This window comes from Dendropsophus ebraccatus, chromosome 3 (genome assembly GCF_027789765.1).
Source record: "Dendropsophus ebraccatus isolate aDenEbr1 chromosome 3, aDenEbr1.pat, whole genome shotgun sequence".
Classification (NCBI taxonomy): domain Eukaryota; kingdom Metazoa; phylum Chordata; class Amphibia; order Anura; family Hylidae; genus Dendropsophus; species Dendropsophus ebraccatus.
Genome location: NC_091456.1, coordinates 187462408 through 187480256, shown reverse-complemented (window position 1 = coordinate 187480256; position 17849 = coordinate 187462408). Strand labels below are relative to the sequence as shown.

The 17849-nt window shown below is 44.0% G+C and overlaps 2 protein-coding genes and 2 pseudogenes across 2 annotated transcripts in view; all 4 read left to right on the top strand.

Moving 5' to 3' along the window:
• LOC138786728 (oocyte zinc finger protein XlCOF6-like) overlaps window positions 1-17849 on the top strand; it is a 622195-nt gene that overhangs the window by 29526 nt on the left and 574820 nt on the right. The window lies entirely within an intron of this gene.
• LOC138786591 (oocyte zinc finger protein XlCOF7.1-like) overlaps window positions 1-17849 on the top strand; it is a 496490-nt gene that overhangs the window by 413088 nt on the left and 65553 nt on the right. The window lies entirely within an intron of this gene.
• On the top strand, window positions 4887-9741 carry LOC138786594 (gastrula zinc finger protein XlCGF7.1-like; annotated as a pseudogene).
• LOC138786593 (oocyte zinc finger protein XlCOF10-like) lies at window positions 14598-15255 on the top strand (annotated as a pseudogene).

The following is a 17849-nucleotide window of genomic DNA, read 5'->3' as shown; positions in this document are numbered from 1 at the left end:
GGAAGCTCCAGGACCCACGTGCTTCCTGTTTTCCTCCTGCTCCTCACACAGCGGCTCCGGCCCCTCCCCTTCTCCTCCGACATTGCAGCACAGAAAAAGCTGCCAGAGAAGTTGTGTGGGGCGGGGGAGGGGCCCGGGGAGTGAGGAAGAGGAGGGGGCCCGGGGGAGTGAGGAAGAAGAAGGGGCCGGGGAGTGAGGAAGAGGCCCTGTGTCTTCCTGCCTCTGCGGTACAGCTGTCAGGCTTACACACAGGTAGGCTGGACTGCCGGGCCCCCCTGGATGCTAGTTTTAGCCCGGGCCCCTAACAGCTGTACCGCCATACTGCCCTGATGGCGGCCCTGGACCAGTGGACCGCGCACATTTGATCTTAGTGTTTCCGTTTTTCCCTCCTCCCCATCTAAGAGCTCCAGCACTCTCAGTTTTCTATCTGCAGGCCATGTAAGGGCTTATTTGTTACAGAATAGTTGTACTTTGTAATGGCGTCTTTCATTCTACCATAACATGTATGATGGAATTCCAAATATATTATTTATAAAGATATTATTGGTGAAATCGTAAAAAAGAATGCAATATGGTAACGTTTGGGAGGTTCCTGTGTCTACGTATGCACTATATAGTACAGCGACATGATACAATTATTCTATAGGTCAGTCTGAACACAACCATATGCCGGTTACACAGATTCTCTAATGTTATTATATATTTTTTATGAAATCCTTTTTTGCAATTATTAATAAAATGGCCTATTGTGACGCTTATAACAGTTTTATTTTTTCACCTACGGGGCTGTATGGGGTGTCATTTTTTTCGCCATGAGCTCTAGTTTTTACTAATACCATATTTGTGAAGATCGGACGTTTTGATCACTTTTTATTTTTTTCATATATCTATATAATAAAATCAAAGTCTGTCTGTCTGTCCCAAATAGACTTCCAAACGCCTGAACCGTTTGAACCACAAAATTGGCACACAGATACATTGGGTGCCCGGGAAGGTGTTAGAGAAGGTCCCCCCCCCCCCCAGATGTACAGGAGGGGAGGGGGAGGGGGAGGGGGAAGAGCGGCGCCCCCCCCCCCATAGAGATGAATGGGAAAATCTCCTCACTGCGAAAATCTCCTCACTGCGAAAATCTCCTCACTGCAAACACAGGTGATATAATTAGCTGCAGCAGACCGGCAGTTGGAACCTTAGCACCAATAGGATTACTGCTTTCATTGTCACAGGAGCAATGGTTGCTAGGGAAGCTGCCTCACAACATCCACAGTATAACTGGTAGATCCCCTACTCCATCTATACAGTACATGTATATACAGAACCCCTATTCCATCTATACAGAATGTATATACAGGACCCCCTACTCCATCTATACAGTACATGTATATACAGACCCCCTACTCCATCTATACAGTACATGTATATACAGGACCCCCTACTCTATCTATACAGTACATGTATATACAGGACCCCCTACTCCATCTATACAGTACCTGTATATACAGGACCCCCTACTCCATCTATACAGTACATGTATATACAGGGCCCCCTACTCATCTATACAGTACATGTATATACAGGACCCCCTACTTCATCCATACAGTACATGTATACAGGGCCCCCTACTCCATCTATACAGTACATGTATATACAGAACCCCCTACTCCATCTATACAGAACATGTAATACAGGACCCCCTACTCCATCTATACAGTACATGTATATACAGGACCCCCTACTCCATCTATACAGTACATGTATATACAGGACCCCCTACTCCATCCATACAGTACATGTATATACAGGACCCCCTACTCCATCTATACAGTACATGTATATACAGGACCCCCTACTCCATCCATACAGTACATGTATATACAGGACCCCCTACTCCATCTATACAGTACATGTATATATACAGGGCCACAGAAAAAAGGAAAAAATTGGTCAGCTCTCCTAGAACACTGTTCACACTAGGCAGGAGCACGTTGCCATGCTGAAATTGCAAACACACAAAAACACAGAAAATGCAACAGCTCACCGCAACAGCAGATACAGACCCACCATAGACATGAAAATAATTAAAGCAGCCCCCCCCCAACTGCCCAAAAATTCCCACAAAAATAATGAGTCTCTTGGTTCTATTTGCAAACAGCGTAAACTGCCTCACCACGATAAGTGGACTCATATCGAGGCAGACCCTACACTGTATGTACACTATGGCCTCTCCATGGCGTGTAATACGCCTATGCTTTGGGCATGCAAGATCCGTCTAATACCTGCAAAAATAATTGCATCACCTGGGTGAGACAGGTGGAGTGCACGACCAAATATACAGGGCCCCCCACTCCATCCATACAGTACATGTATATACAGGACCCCCTACTCCATCTATACAGTACATGTATATACAGGGGCCCCTACTCCATCTATACAGTACATGTATATACAGGGGCCCTACTCCATCTATACAGTACATGTATATACAGGACCCCCTACTCCATCTATACAGTACATGTATATACAGGGCCCCCTACTCCATCTATACAGTACATGTATACAGGACCCCCCTACTCCATCTATAACAGTACATGTATATACAGGGCACTACAGGTATAGCAAACTGTGACACTGCCACACCAGACCTGATCAATACCGCCATACTGTGACTGGGTAACACTGTCATACCAGACCTGACCAATGCCACCATACTGTGACTGAAAGACACTGCCACACCAGACTGACCAATACCGCCATACTGTGACTGGATAACACCGCCATACCAGACCTGACCAATACCACCAAACTGTGACTGGATAACACCATCATATCAGACCTGCCCAATACCGCCATACTGTGACTGGATAACACCACTATACCAGACCTGACCAATACCACCTTACTGTGACGGGATAACACTGTCATAACACACTTGACCATACCACCATACTATGACGGATAACACTGCCACACCAACTGACCAATACCGCCATACTGTGACTGATAACACTGCCACACCAGACCTGACCAATACCGCAATATTGTGCTGGATAACACTGTCATACCAGACCTGACCAATACCGCCATACTGTGACTGGATAACACTGCCATACACACCTGACCATACCGCCATGCTGTGACTGGATAACACCACTATACAGACCTGACCAATACCACCACACTGTGACTGGAGAACACCCGCACACCAGACCTGACCATACCGCCATACTGTAACTGGATAACACTGCCATACCAGACATGACCAATACCGACACACTGTGACTGAATACACTGCCAGACCTGACCAATACCGCCATACTGTGACTGGATAACACCGCCATACCAGACATGACCAATACCGACACACTGTGACTGAATAACACTGCCATACCAGACCTGACCATTACCGCCATACTGTGACTGGATAACACCGCTATACAAGACCTGACCAAAGATTTTTTGGCAAGTCTGAACGGAGGGTACTGCCCCTCTGCAAGGTGCTACCCTACGCACCAGGGTGCCTAATGGTAAATACGACCCTGCAAGTATACAGGACACTACAGGTATTCATTCGCTATGGGCATCTGACTCTGCTGTCAGCGCGCGCCGGGCTTCGGCGCTGAAATCGGCGGGATCACGTAAGTATAGGGGGATCTAACAGGGGGTCGGGAGCCTGTCACCCCGGCACGGGGGTGACAGGTGTCCTTTAATAGTAGGAACACAGTGACCTTAGGAGGTTGGGTTGGCGGCCAGGTTGACCTCTTGCACCAGGGCCCCCCAACCCCCCCCCCCTGCCCCGTCCCTGCGGTGCTGAGTTGTGAGGATAAAGTTTTCTTTCTATGACGCATCACAAGATCTCAAACATCTTTACACATTCATAACGTGTTTCTTTCTATCGCTGTGCCGGGTTTGTTGTACTTTTTATTCCCATTCTTTATTATACATTGTATCCTCTACTTTCTATTCATCTCCTCCAGGATCCTCTGCTGATATCTTCTATATAAGAGACCGACCCATCAACCATGGAGAGAGACAGAGACAAGATGGCCGAGAGGATAATAACCCTCACCCTACACATACTCTTCCTGCTTACTGGGAGGTGAGGGATTCTGGGAGTGATGTCATCATGACATCATTCTTATCTATGGAATAACAGATGGATAGGACTGGAAGGTGAGGGATTCGGGAGTGATGTCATCATGACATCATTCTTATCTATGGAATAACAGATGATAGGACTGGAGAGGTGAGGGATTCTGGGAGTGATGTCATCATGACATCATTCTTATCTATGAAATAACAGATGGATAGGACTGGAGAGGTGAGGGATTCTGGGAGTGATGTCATCATGACATCATTCTTATCTATGGAATAACAGATGGATAGGACTGGAGAGGTGAGGGATTCTGGGAGTGAGTGATGTCATCATGACATTCTTATCTATGCAATAACAGATGATAGGACTGGAGAGGTGAGGGATTCTGGGAGTGATGTCATCATGACATTATTCTTATCTATGGAATAACAGATGGATAGACTGGAGAGGTGAGATTCTGGAGTGAGTGATGTCATCATGACATTATTCTTATCTATGGAATAACAGATGGATAGGACTGGAGAGGTGAGGGATTCTGGGAGCGATGTCATCATAACATCATTCTTATCTATGGAATAACAGATGGATAGGACTGGAGAGGTGAGGGATTCTGGAATGGATGGAGTGATAGTAATGTGTCTCTCCATACACAGGATTACACAGTAGTGAAGAAGTCCTCTAGTGGGCGCTGTGGGGCCCCTGGGTGTGAAGGATGGGGAAGAACCCTGAGCCCAATCCCGGGGCCCCTGATACATGAGGAAATGGAGGAAGAGAAGATCCTAGAAGTACCAACCGAATGGTGGAGCTGCTGAGTGAGAGGTGAGACTGTGGCTGCTGGAATGCTGGGACATTATACAGTAACACCACTGGAGGGGTGGGGGGGATGACTGTGTGATCATTGTGTGTGTCAGGTTCCTATAAGGTGTCAGGACGTGGCGGTCTATTTCTCCATGGAGGAGTGGGAGTATGTAGAAGGACACAAGATCAGTACAAGATGTGATGCTGGAGGATCAGCAGCCCCTCCCATCAGCAGGTAATAGACAGGACTATATACACACCTCTCTCTGTATTATCTGGATGGAAAGAATGAATTCAGTCTCTGTATGTGTTCCCTCCAGTCAGATCCAGTAAGAGAACAGCACCAGAGAGATGTCCCCGTCCTCTTCTTCCACAGGATCAGGTAGATGGAGGATGTTCCCTATGATCTGTACATCCCACCTGACTTCTCCGACTGTCTGATGACTTCTACAATATTTCTCTCACATCTTATGAATCAGGGGGAAGATGTGACAATATTAATGCTCCAGAGACAGATGTGAGCGGTAATGAGCAGTACAAGGAGGAATTACTATCGGGGAGCATCTGAATCATAAAATGGCTATGGACATAGTAGTAAAGAAGAAGAAGAAGACACAGATGACAGCAGTGATGAGCAGTATAAGGGAGACATTCCTATGGGGAAACATCTAAACTCTATGAATGCCATAGACATAAGGGTAAAAGAAGAAGAGACAGATACAGCAGTGATGAGCAGTATAAGGAGGACATCACTACAGTAACCGCCCAGTGAGTAGTGACCACTAAATGCAGAGAACAGTCACACATTCTCCTCAGTCACCGGCTGTAACTATTCTGTGTGGAATATTATAAGCTCTGTGTCCTGTCAGTTTTCCAGCTATATTATCATTCTGCCTAAATTTTAATATACATCACAGTCCCGGCGGTACCTGTTGTGAAATTAAAAAAAACACAAAACATGGGTTGTGATCACTAGCAGCTATGTAATATACTCACTTTATTTATTTATTTTTTATTCCATCTTTAAATCAGCGTTATACATTTGGTTGAGCTCCTTTTTCCCTTCGTGACGATATTTGGTCTTTTCTCTGTTAAAAAAAAAAGAGACAAAACACAGATAGTCCCGGCGCTCACAGACATGGCTCGGTAATGACGAGTGCTTGTTACTAGGGTTAAGAATTCATAGTGATCGAATTCACGACCCCTCATGACCTTTGACCATTATACTTAGGGTAGATGCAGAAAGGCCTCCGACAAGACCTCATGGCCCTTTATTCCCACCACTATTCAGCGTAGACGGTTTTGGCCTTATATTCTCCCAATATATTATAACTTACACAGAAACTGACGGCAACTCCAGATCAACAGACTTCATGGTGGTTTACACACAAAGAAGACAGATTTTTGAAGCCAAAGCCATGAACAGACTATAAATAGAGAACAGGCCATAAGGAAAGACTGAGATTTCTCCTCTTTTCAATCTATTTCTTGGCTTTGGCTTCCAAAATCTGGCAGATAAATCTCTGTGTAAATGCACCATATACTTTGCCTTTGACATGTTTACGGGAACAACACAAGGTTGCCCCCTCTCCTCCTTCTCTTTAATCACTACCTGATACCATCTGCACTGAACAGACATGAGGGTAGATGGATCATTTTGTCACAGCTTATATTCAATTTAAAATCCATGGTGAATGCACCCCCCCCCCCTTATGTCCCTTTATGAAGTGTTGCCAATGCTGGGCCCTCAGACATTGTCTTGGTGTCACCATGTGTTGCAGCTTCTTCTGATTGCAGAATATACCCAGAACTACAGGAGGATCTACGATGGTTCAGTCCCTACTGGGATCAGTAGACTCAATAAATCAATCTAAAAAAAAATCTGATTTAACCCCGTCTCACAAAAAGTATTCCTGTGAATATTGGTGGACTCAAATTACAGATGTGTTTTCGCTCAGCAGACAAAAAAGGGAAACTAGTTCTTAGAATCAGGAAAAAGAAGCGCAAGATACGGGAGGCGATATCGATCCTTGGATCTTCCTGCATACTTCCTGCATACCAGCGGTGTCCTGGAGCCAAGAGCATTCCAGATGCCTCCAAAAACGACTTTGGGCGTAAACACCCTCAACCACCCTTGGTGAAATATCTCGAAGTAGTGGCTTCAGACCAACAACTTAATCAAAGAAGTTTCCTGCAATCTACACCACAAAATACGAGTGTACACAGATGCCAGCAAATTAGGTGGAGAGCCCAGATGGGATCTCTATTATTTCAGGGAACATGGCCTCCCCACATGACAAACATGTCTTCCAACTACCAAGACTAAAGACCATGCAGATGTTATTTCTTCAGCCAAGCATACATTAAAGAATGCACCACGTTCACGTGTTATCGGACAACATGTCAGCTGTATCCCATCTAGGCGACAAGGCAGCTCAAAGTGACCGCATTGCAGTCCCTATCGGATAAGATTTTTATCTGGGCAGAAGAAAACATCAGATCTCTGTCTGTTACCCACCTCAGGGGAACAATGATATTCAGCGGACTTCCTCAGTAGGAACATCATAGATACAGGCAAGTGGTCTCTGAAGAACGCCATTTTTAATCAGGCCACCTCTCACTTGGAGTCCCTGAGATAGACCCGTTCACTACCAGGACAACCGGAAGTGACATCTTTTTTTCACTAAATCCGTAGCTCTAGACCAACCTTGGTCCTTTCACCCAGCCAAAGGTCCTACAGGAGTCCTAACAGAAAGGACCACTGTAATACTAATTGTCCTTATTGGCCCAAGAGGAGTTGGTTTGGTCTTCTCCAAAAGTTAGCGATAGACCATCCGCTACATCTCCCTCTTCTACAGGACCTTCATCAGGGTTCGGTATACCATCCAAACCCAGCTCATCTTCTTCTTTCTGCTGGGTCCTCAAAAGTCCATCCTTAAGAATAGCGGACTTTCAGATGTGGTGATTTCCACGCTGATAAAAGCAGGAAACCAGTCACAGCAAAGATATATTTGAAGTTTGGAAAGGTTTTTTTTTGTGCCTGGTGTGATTCTCCACCTCAGATGCCATCACCACCCAACATGCCTCAAATCATGGCTTCTTGCAGGCAGGTTTAGTTAAAGGGGTTGTCCGCGATAAAAATTATTCACAGAATAACAACACTTACAAAGTTATACAACTTTGTAATGTATGTTATGTCTGTGAATGGCCCCCTTCCCCGTGTTTCCCCCCACCCACGCTAGACCGGAAGTGTGGTGCATTATACTCACCGCATCTCGTGTCGTCCACGGTCTCCGATCGTCAGCAGTGACGTCTTCTTCGGGAGGCCAGCGGATCTTCCCGTGCCGGCAACCCTCTGCAGCGTCATCCGAAGCTCAGCCGCGATTGGCTGAGCATAACTGTGCTCAGCCAATCGCGGCTGGCGGCTGATGACGCGGCCACTTCATCAGCTGCTCAGCCGCGATTGGCTGAGCACAGTTATGCTCAGCCAATCGCGCTTGAGCTTCGGATGACCTGCAGAGGGCGGCCGGCACTCGGGAAGAACCGCTGGCCTCCCGAAGAAGACGTCACTGCTGAGGATCGGAGACCGTGGTCGGCACGTGACAGTAATGTAATAGCGCACCACACTTCCGGTACATGGTGGGGGTGGGTGGGACACGGGGAAGGGGGCCATTCACAGACATAACATACATTACAAGTTGTATAACTTTGTAATGTGTGTATTCTGTGAAAAATTTTTTATCGCCGGACAACCCCTTTAAGGTCTTAAACCTGCTATCCTTAAAATCAAACTTCTGCTTTATCCGCTATGCATGATACCAACCTAGCCGACCATCGTTGGATCAAGAGATTTTTATAAAAAAGGCATCAAAAATTAATCTACCCTATAAAATATTTATCCGCATTTAAAATGTAGTCTTGGAACGTCTTTCTAGATCTCCTTTGAGACTACGCTCCTTTAAAGACTGCTTTCTTAGTTGCCATCTCCTCAGTAAGCGATACGTGAGCTCCAGGCTCTAACCATGCCTGTCCCTACTGTGTTATCCAAGATAGGATAATCCTGAATACAGATCCTAACTTCCTACCTAAGGTGTTTTCAGATTACCCACCGATCACAAGACATCGTTCTTCCATCTTTTTGTGAAAATCCAAAAATGATCTGGAAGAAAAGTTCATACCCTGGATGTCCAAATGTTCTTCAAGCTGTGGTCCCTCACTAAGGTAATGTTGGCATTGTTCTATGGTGGCGTCGTGGAGCTCATCACAGCAAGCTGACATTTACAGAAAGACAATGAGCATCAAAGAGAAAATATAGGAAAGCCTCAGTTTTCATATTTACAACGTGAAAATGTTTTACTCAAAAAATATCTTATAGGGAGAGGGCATTTTCATGTTCAGACTGTGAAGAATTTTTACTCAAATCATCTCTTGTTCATCATCAGAAACTCACACAGGGGAGAAGCCATTTTCATGTTCGGAATGTGGGAACTGTTTTACTATAAAATCTTCACCATCAAAGATTTCACACAATGGAGAAGCCTTTTTCATATTCGAATGTGGAAAATGTTTTACTGTAAAATCAATCTTGTTGAGCATCAAAGAACTCATACAGGAGATCAGCCATTTTCATGTTCAGAATGTGGAAAATGTTTTTACTCTGAAATCAAATCTTGTTAACACCCCAAAGAATTCACACAAAAAGAAGCCATTTTCATGTTTAGATTGTGGGAAATGTTTTACTGAAAAATCAAATCTTGTTAACACACAAAAGAATTCACACGGAAGAGAAGCCATTTTCATGTTCAAAATGTGAGAAATGTTTTACTTGTAATCAAATTTCACAAAGAAAGTAGCCAGTTCCATGTTCAGAAGAGGGGCTGTTTTTCTAAGAAATCATGTATTTTTAAAAAATCTGATAATATATTTAAACATCAAAGTCACACAGATGACAAGCCATTTTACGTTCAGATCGTGGCAATGTTTTACTGAAAAATCAAATCTTGTTTAACATCGAGATTCACACAGAAGAGAAGCCATTTTAATATTCATAGTGTGGGAAATGTTTTACTCAAGCCAAACAGCCAAACTATAGCAGCTGCAGTACTGGGTTATTACAGAAGGACCAATGTGGTAATGCATGTTCATGCAAGTGTCAAAGTTGGAAAATCACAATTTAAAAAAAGAAAATTTTTCCATTTTCTGCCATAGACAGCAGTGGACATCTGCGGATCGGCGGCGTAACATCAATTTTCTCTCCCAGGAAGCTGTGGATATTGGTAATTGAGAAGCGTAAGTGACACTATCTCCCAAGGACAGCAGTGGAACATCGGTGGGGCCAGCCGCATTAAATTAAGTTTTCTTCTAGGACAGCAATGCCGTTGTTGATCAGCTGTGTATACTCACCTCTTCTCTATGACATCATTGGACGCCGGTGGATCAGCGTTGTAAAATGGCGCTTTCTCCCAGAAAAGCAGTAGACAGCGCTAGCACATGGTCTCTCTTCGACCCAAGGACTTAAGCACAGACACCAGTTAGATTGCAGCAGAAGCACTTGTGAGGAGCGACTAGCACAGACAGGATCTGTACGGGATCACCTTTTTTTCAAATAACGCTCCCAATGAATTTTCACACATCCTTTTTTTTTTTTTAATATTAAGTAAAATTATTATACTAGCGACTATTGAGCTGAATGGGCTTCCTGATATGTCTGCAGTGAACGGACATGGAGGGTAATGCCACAGCCTGGATTTAAATTTTGAAATCCATGTTGCATCCCCCCTTATGTGCCCCTAAGTATCCAGATATGTCTGTAGCGCCCGGGGTTGAAGTGGTGACAGTGCTCGGCCCTCAGACACTATTGAGGTGTCACCACGTGTTACTGCTCTCTGGGAGGGATGGTAAGACGTGGTGCACCCAAAATGGGTAATAAGTCCAGACAGTCAGGTTCACAGGAAAACAGCGGTTTTCTTCTTCGTCTTCTGTGCGGTCTAGCAGAGTCTCTTCACTCCTCTGGTCTCTACAGAATAGCAGGTGACTGACTGACTCTTCCTTTTATACTGTTTGGGAGAAAATTAGAACTTTCTAGTGGGCGGGGTGGAGTGGAGAAGCACGGCCTTAACAGATACAATGTTTCAACTTTACATAGAACATAGAAGATTGTCGGCAGAAAAAAAACCACTAGGTCCATCTAGTCGGCCGCTTTTAGTATTTCCTTTCTTATTATCTTAGGATAGATTGTATGTTTTATCCCAGGCATGTTTAAATTCTGTTATTGTGGATTTACCAACCACCTCTGCTGGAATTTTGTTCCAAGTATCTACTACTCTTTCAGTAAAATAATATTTTTTCACGTTGCTTTCTGATCTTTCCCCAATTAACCTCTCACTGTGTCCTCTTGTTCTTGAGCTCAGTTTTTTACTAAAACACTTCCCTCTTGAACTTATTTAGTCCTGTAACATACTTAAAGGTTTCCGTCATGTCCCCCTTTCCCTTCTTTCCTCAGACTATACAGATTCAATCCTTAAGGCCCCTTCACACGTCCTGAAAAACCACCCGGATTTCCTATCAGGAATCGACTGATTTACGGACGCATAGACTTACATTGGACACGGACACCCTTCCGTAATTTTCCGGAAGGTGTCCATTCCGGAAAATAGGACTGGATTTTTTTAGAACCGGTCCTATTTTCGTCCGAAATCCGGCCCATATGAGTCTATGGATCGCCGCCCGGGCCCCGACGCTTTCCTGATGCACATCAGGAAAGCGTCCGGAGTTCCACTCACCTCCGCCTCTGCCCCGTCGTCACTGCTGCCTCTTCGTCCGCATCCCTGTCTACAGGTACCCCCCGCGCCACTCGCGCACCCCCGCACCCCCCCCTGCGGCCCACTCGCCGCCCCGCCGCACCCCCCGCGGCGCCACTCGACTCTGACAGGCCATGATGGGAGTTCTACTTCTGCAGCCTGTGGCCATCCATGTTGCAGAAGTACAACTCCCACCATGCCCCTGCTGACAAGTCATGATGGGAGTTGTACTTCTGCAACCTGGGGGACCACAGACTGCAGAAGTACAACTTCCATCATGACCTGTCAGCCAAGCATGATGGGGAGATGTAATTCTGCAAGCTGTGACCATCCAGTTTGCAGAAATACATGTCCTATTTTTCTTTTCATCAGTATCCTGAAGGTTTTCCTGATGGTTTCCTGATGGTTTCCTGAAGGTAAAAACGGATTACTGTCAGGAAATCCTGATACTTTCCCTGATGATTTAAGGCCTCCTGATCTGGATTTCCTGACAGTAAAAACTGACACGGATGTGTGAATGGGGCCTAAGTCTTTCCTGATATGGTTTACTGCCTCACCCCTCCACCATTTATGTAGCGCGTCTTTGGACCCGTTTCATTTTATCAATGTCCTTTTTTAGATAGGTCTCCAGAACTGGACACAGTAATTCCAGATGTGGCCTCACCAGAGCTCTATATAGCGGGATCACATTTTCTCTCTCCTACTGTTATAGACCTCTAGCTATACACCCCAGCATACGATTTTGCTTTCCCCACCGCCTGGTTGCACTGGTGACTCATTTTAAGGCTGTCCGATATCATTACCCCTAAATCCTTCTCTTCTGAGTCTTTTCACACAGTACTGCCGAGGTGATACTCTGATAGAGGATTCCTCCTCCCCAAGTGCATTATTTTTACATTTGGAAACGTTAAACTTTTCAATTTGCACAGTTTGGACCACTTATCTAGCAAGCTAAATTGTTTTCCATATTACTGACACCTCCAGGAATATCAACCCTTTATGGGGTTTGATGGGACCTGTATCAAAAGCTTTGCTGAAGTCCAGATAGGCGATATCCACAAGCACCACCTTCATCCAGCACTATTGTGGCATAATCAAGAAATCAATGAATTAGTCTGACATTATCGGCCCGCCATAAAGCATGCTTTTTTGGATCCATCAAAGTTGTTGATTCTTAGGCGATCCATTATCTTCTTTTTCGTCATTTTCACTACTACAGATGTCAGGCTCACTGGCCTGTAGTTACTGGCTCTTCTCTACTCCCCTTCTTGTGGATTGGTATACATTGGCTGTTCTCCAATCATCGGGGACATCTCCTGTTAGCAGGATTGGTTATACAAATCTGTCAGGGGGGGCAGCAATCACAGCTTTATATCACACAATCACAACTTTAGTATGCCACAGAAATTTGATGAGTTTCCATACAGGTCTATGGGAATGACACAGCAGCTTCTTTCTAGACATAAACAACATTGAAAAGATCAGTGTCTGTGTTTTTCCCTCCAAAACTCAGCTCTGCACACCATCTCACAGCACAGTGGGAAACTACCGCTTCTAAGCTTCCTGTGTCATAGCTTGGCTTTATATTAACCCCTTCAGAGTATGGTGCAGGTACAGTGCAATTACAGTGAACATACAAAAAGACCTTATATACCGAGTACAAGGTGTGCACAACAAAACAACACAGTGCAAGTTATCCCCTGAAAGTACAATAAAGTGAGATAGTGATGGCCTTCCATTATAGTGAATGTCTGCAGGTGTCATGATCACAGGTACCTTACTCCTGGGCGCTAACATTTGTCCCCTGTATGTTATGTGTATATATACCCTCATACACACACACTGACCGCCGAGCAAGTATTAGGGTCCTTTTACACATACAGATAATCGCTCATTTAGTGAACGACAAGTGATGATTTTTTGTTATAAACGAGAGGTAAGTAGCTATGAAACGTTTATAATGCGATCATAATTACCATAGTAAATGCAGTTGTATATATTCTGTGAATATCCGTAATTGCGGTCGTATCTATATACTGTGAGCGACGAGCGTTTACACTGAAAGACTGGAGAAGGATTAACAATGATTTTGAGGTAAGCCCAAAGATACGATCGGCGACATACAAGCGAATATTGTGGTAGTTGTGATCGTTGCCGCATTTTACACCAGAAGATTATTGATTAATTTCTTTTTTTTTTTTTAACGATAATCAGGCCGTGTAAAAGGCCTTTAGATAAGATACCTCTCAGGTTCCAGGGGCTGCGGCTGCTTCCTGTTGGCTTGTACTCCACCCATGTCCTGCAGTGTTATAAATAGAGATTTGGCTCCCATCTGCCCAGATTGTAGGCTTATTCAGCCCAGGAGAGGCCATTGCTAGTGTGAGAATGCTGGAGTAGGGACCATGTCTCTGAGGACACCTTAATGTGGTGACACGTGCACTCTGTAGGGTCAAATAGTTTGGCGAAGATCCTCATTTTGTAATATCTATAGAGCAGGTTTATATCGTGTGTATACGGGGGGGGGGAGTATGTACAGTAAGTGTTTGCACCTGTATGTTTGCTGTTGTTAGCACTTTCTGTATTTCAGTTATTGATATGTAGGGGGTCAGTAGTCTATTTTTTTATTGAGAGAGAGTTTCCATTTCTTTTCTACTAAGGACGTCATCTCCCGGCCTCCAGCTTCTAGATTCTTCTCCCTGACACTTCCTGTGGATGGAACAGATCTGATCATTCTTATTATGTTACATAAAAAAGATAACTTTCCATGTCTGCAATATGTTTAAGCTTCTATTACTGGGAAATAAAGAAATGTGTTTTCTCCTTTGCAGATGATTCTACCAGAGCTCAGGGGACATCAGATCTCCTCAGAGGATCATATCACACAAGATACATATGAGGAGCCGTCCACTATGCCAGATACACCCCTCCGCCCTCACAGCAATGTAGTCAAATCCAGTCTTCTTCACCATCAAAGAACTTACAAAGGGGAGGAGACATTTTCATGTTCAGAATGTGGAAAATGTTTTAAACGTGAAATCACATCTTGTTGAACATAAGCGAATTCACCAGGGGTGAAGCCATTTTTCATGTCAATGTGGGAGATGTTTTACTTATAAATTAATCTTGTAAACATCAAGATGTCACACAGACAAGGCGGCATTTTCATGTTCAGATGTGGGAAATATTTTACTCTGACATCAAATCTTGTTAAGCATCAAAGAATTCACACAGGGGTGAAGCATTTTCATGTTCAGAATGTGGGAAATGTTTTACTTTAAAATCAAATCTTGTTTTACATCAAAATTCACCTAGACTGAAAGGCATTTTCATGTTCAGAATGTGGGAATGTTTTACTCTGACATCAAATCTTGTTAAGCATCAAAGAATTCCACACAGACGAGAAGCCATTTTCATGTTCAGAATGTGGAAATGTTTTACTGAGAAATCAAGTCTTGTTGACCATCAAGAAATTCACACAGGGGCCTACACCATTTCATGCTCAGAATGTGGGAAATGTTTTAATAAGAAATCAATCTTCTTTGCCATCAAAGAATTCACACAGGGTGAAAGCATTTTCATGTTCCAGATGTGGAAAATGTTTTATAGTGAAAACACGTCTTGTTGACCATCAAAGAATTCACACAGGGGAGAGCCATTTTCATGTTCAGAATGTGGAAAAAGTTTTTCTCATAAATCAAATCTTGCTAAACATAAAAGATTCACACAGACAGAAGCCATTTTAATACTCGGAGTGTGGAAAACGTTTTACTCAGAAATCAAATCTTGGTGTTGGAGATGAGCCAATTTCTCAGTAAAACAGACAAACTATAGCAGCTGCAGTACTGGGACTGTTACAGAAGGACCATGTGTTTATGCATGTTCTTGTAAAGTGTCAAAGTTGGGGAAAAAAATCACAATTTAAAAAACAAACAACAAAAAAACAAGCTATCATATTTATGAGTAACAAAAGCTTATATTGACAGTTAGAATGAGTTACTGCAGCAAGTCAATATTTGCATTGTTGACCCTTCTTCTTCAGGACCTCTGCGCAGTTCTCCCTGGCTGCTCTCATCAACTTCTGGACCAATCCTGACTGATAGCCGTCCATTCTTGCACAATCAATGCTTGCATTTTTGTCAGAATTTGTTGGTTTTTGTTTGTCTACCCATCTCTTGATGATTGACCACAAGTTCTCAATGGGATTAAGATCTGGTTGATTCCAGGCCTGGACCCCAAAATCTCTATGTTTTGCTCCCTGAGCCATTTAGTTATCACCTTTTGCTTTATGGCAGGTGCTCCATCATGCTGAAAGGCATTGTTGATCGCCAAACTGCTCTTGGACGGTTGGGAGAAGTTGCTCTTGGAGGACATTCTGGTACCATTCCTTTATTCATGGCGTGTTTTTAGGCAAGACTGTGAGGAGAGCCGATTCCCCTTGGCTGAGAAGCACCCACACATGAATGGTTTTAGGATGCTTTACAGTTGGCATGAGACAAGACTGGTGTAGCGCTCACCTCGTCTTCCTCCGAATAAGCTGTTTTCCAGATGTCCCAAACAATCGAAAGGGGATTCATCAGAGAAAATGACTTTTCCCCATCCTCAGCAGTCCACTCCCTGGAACCTTTTGCAGAATATCCCGTCTGTCCCGATGTTTTTTCTGGAGAAGTGCTTCTTTGCTGCCCTCCTTGAGACCAGGCTTGCTCAAAGAGTCTCCGCCTCACAGTGCATGCAGATGCACTTACACCTGCGCTGCTGCATTCCTGACCAAGCTCTGCACTGCTGGTAGCCCGATTTCCACAGCCGAACACTTTTAAGAGACTGTCCTGGTGCTTGCTGGTCTTTTGAAGTGGCGCCCTGGAGCCTTTTTGGCAACAATGGAACCTCTCTTCTTGAAGTTCTTGATGATACCTAGATTGTTGACTGAGGGCAATCTTTCTAGCTGCGATACTCTTCCCCTTTTAGGCCATTTTGTGCAGTGGCAATGATGACTGCACGTGTTGTTCTTTAGCGATACCATGGTTAACAAAAGAGAAACAATGATGCCAAGCACCAGCCTCCTTTTAAAGTGTCCAGTGGTGTCATTCTTACTTAATCATGATAGATTGATCTCCAGCCCTGTCCTCATCAACACCCACACCTGTGTTAATGGAGCAATCACTGAAACAATGTAGCTGGTCCTTTTAAGGCAGGGCTGCAATGATGTTGAAATGTGTTTTGGGGATAAAGTTCATTTTCTAGGCAAATTTGACTTTGCAAGTATTTACTGTTACGCTGATTACTCTTTATAACATTTGAGTATATGCTGTGAGGAATATGGACAGCCCTGTTCCTATTGTGTGTACAGTTATATTATATGTGGTATGAAAGTGTTTACGTATTCACACACTACAGACCGTTATGTGTGATTCCACTCACTATACCTTAGCTTGTCGAAACATCATAAACTCTGGGGTAGTTTATTGAGGATCTCTGGTCAGGAAACACTACGCCTGGTTTATTAAGGTCTCGGGAAAACCTGGAGTTCTATCTACTTCAATGAATGGTAGACCACTCAACACAAACACCCCCAACCATAGGGCAATGGTTCAATTACGGGACTATGCAATGAGGTGTCCCTGGTCCGTCCCATTATCACCTAATCAGCCATTAGGGACAACTCATTATCCTAATCACCTGTGGCGGCCAATCAGGGACACTCATTATCCTAATAACCTGATGCGCAGCTCTGAATCTGAGCTGAGTTTTGACTGTATAAAAGATGGCGGCAACAGCAAAACTGGGATGGCAGTGTAGGGGTCATCTGACTGAGCTGCGATCCATGATTTTCCTACCCCCTGGGAAGGCAACGACTATTGTAATTCTTAGATACTGTTATAGTATGTATTGTATGTCTCTTATTTTACTTTTTTTTTTGTAGCACTGGTAACCTTTTTCTATTAAGCTTAAACTTTAATAATTTGGTCCTTGTATGCTCCTAAGAATCCATAGCCTTGAATGTAGTGTTTTTAACCCTGTGAGTGCCAGTGAGTGGTGTTGTGGGTTTACAGTGTCCGTTCACACTTAAAGGACAAGTGCCATGAAAACTTTTTCCCAGTAATTGAAGCACATTACAAAGTTATATAACTCTGTAATGTGCTTCAATCACCTATCTGCCTCCCTTC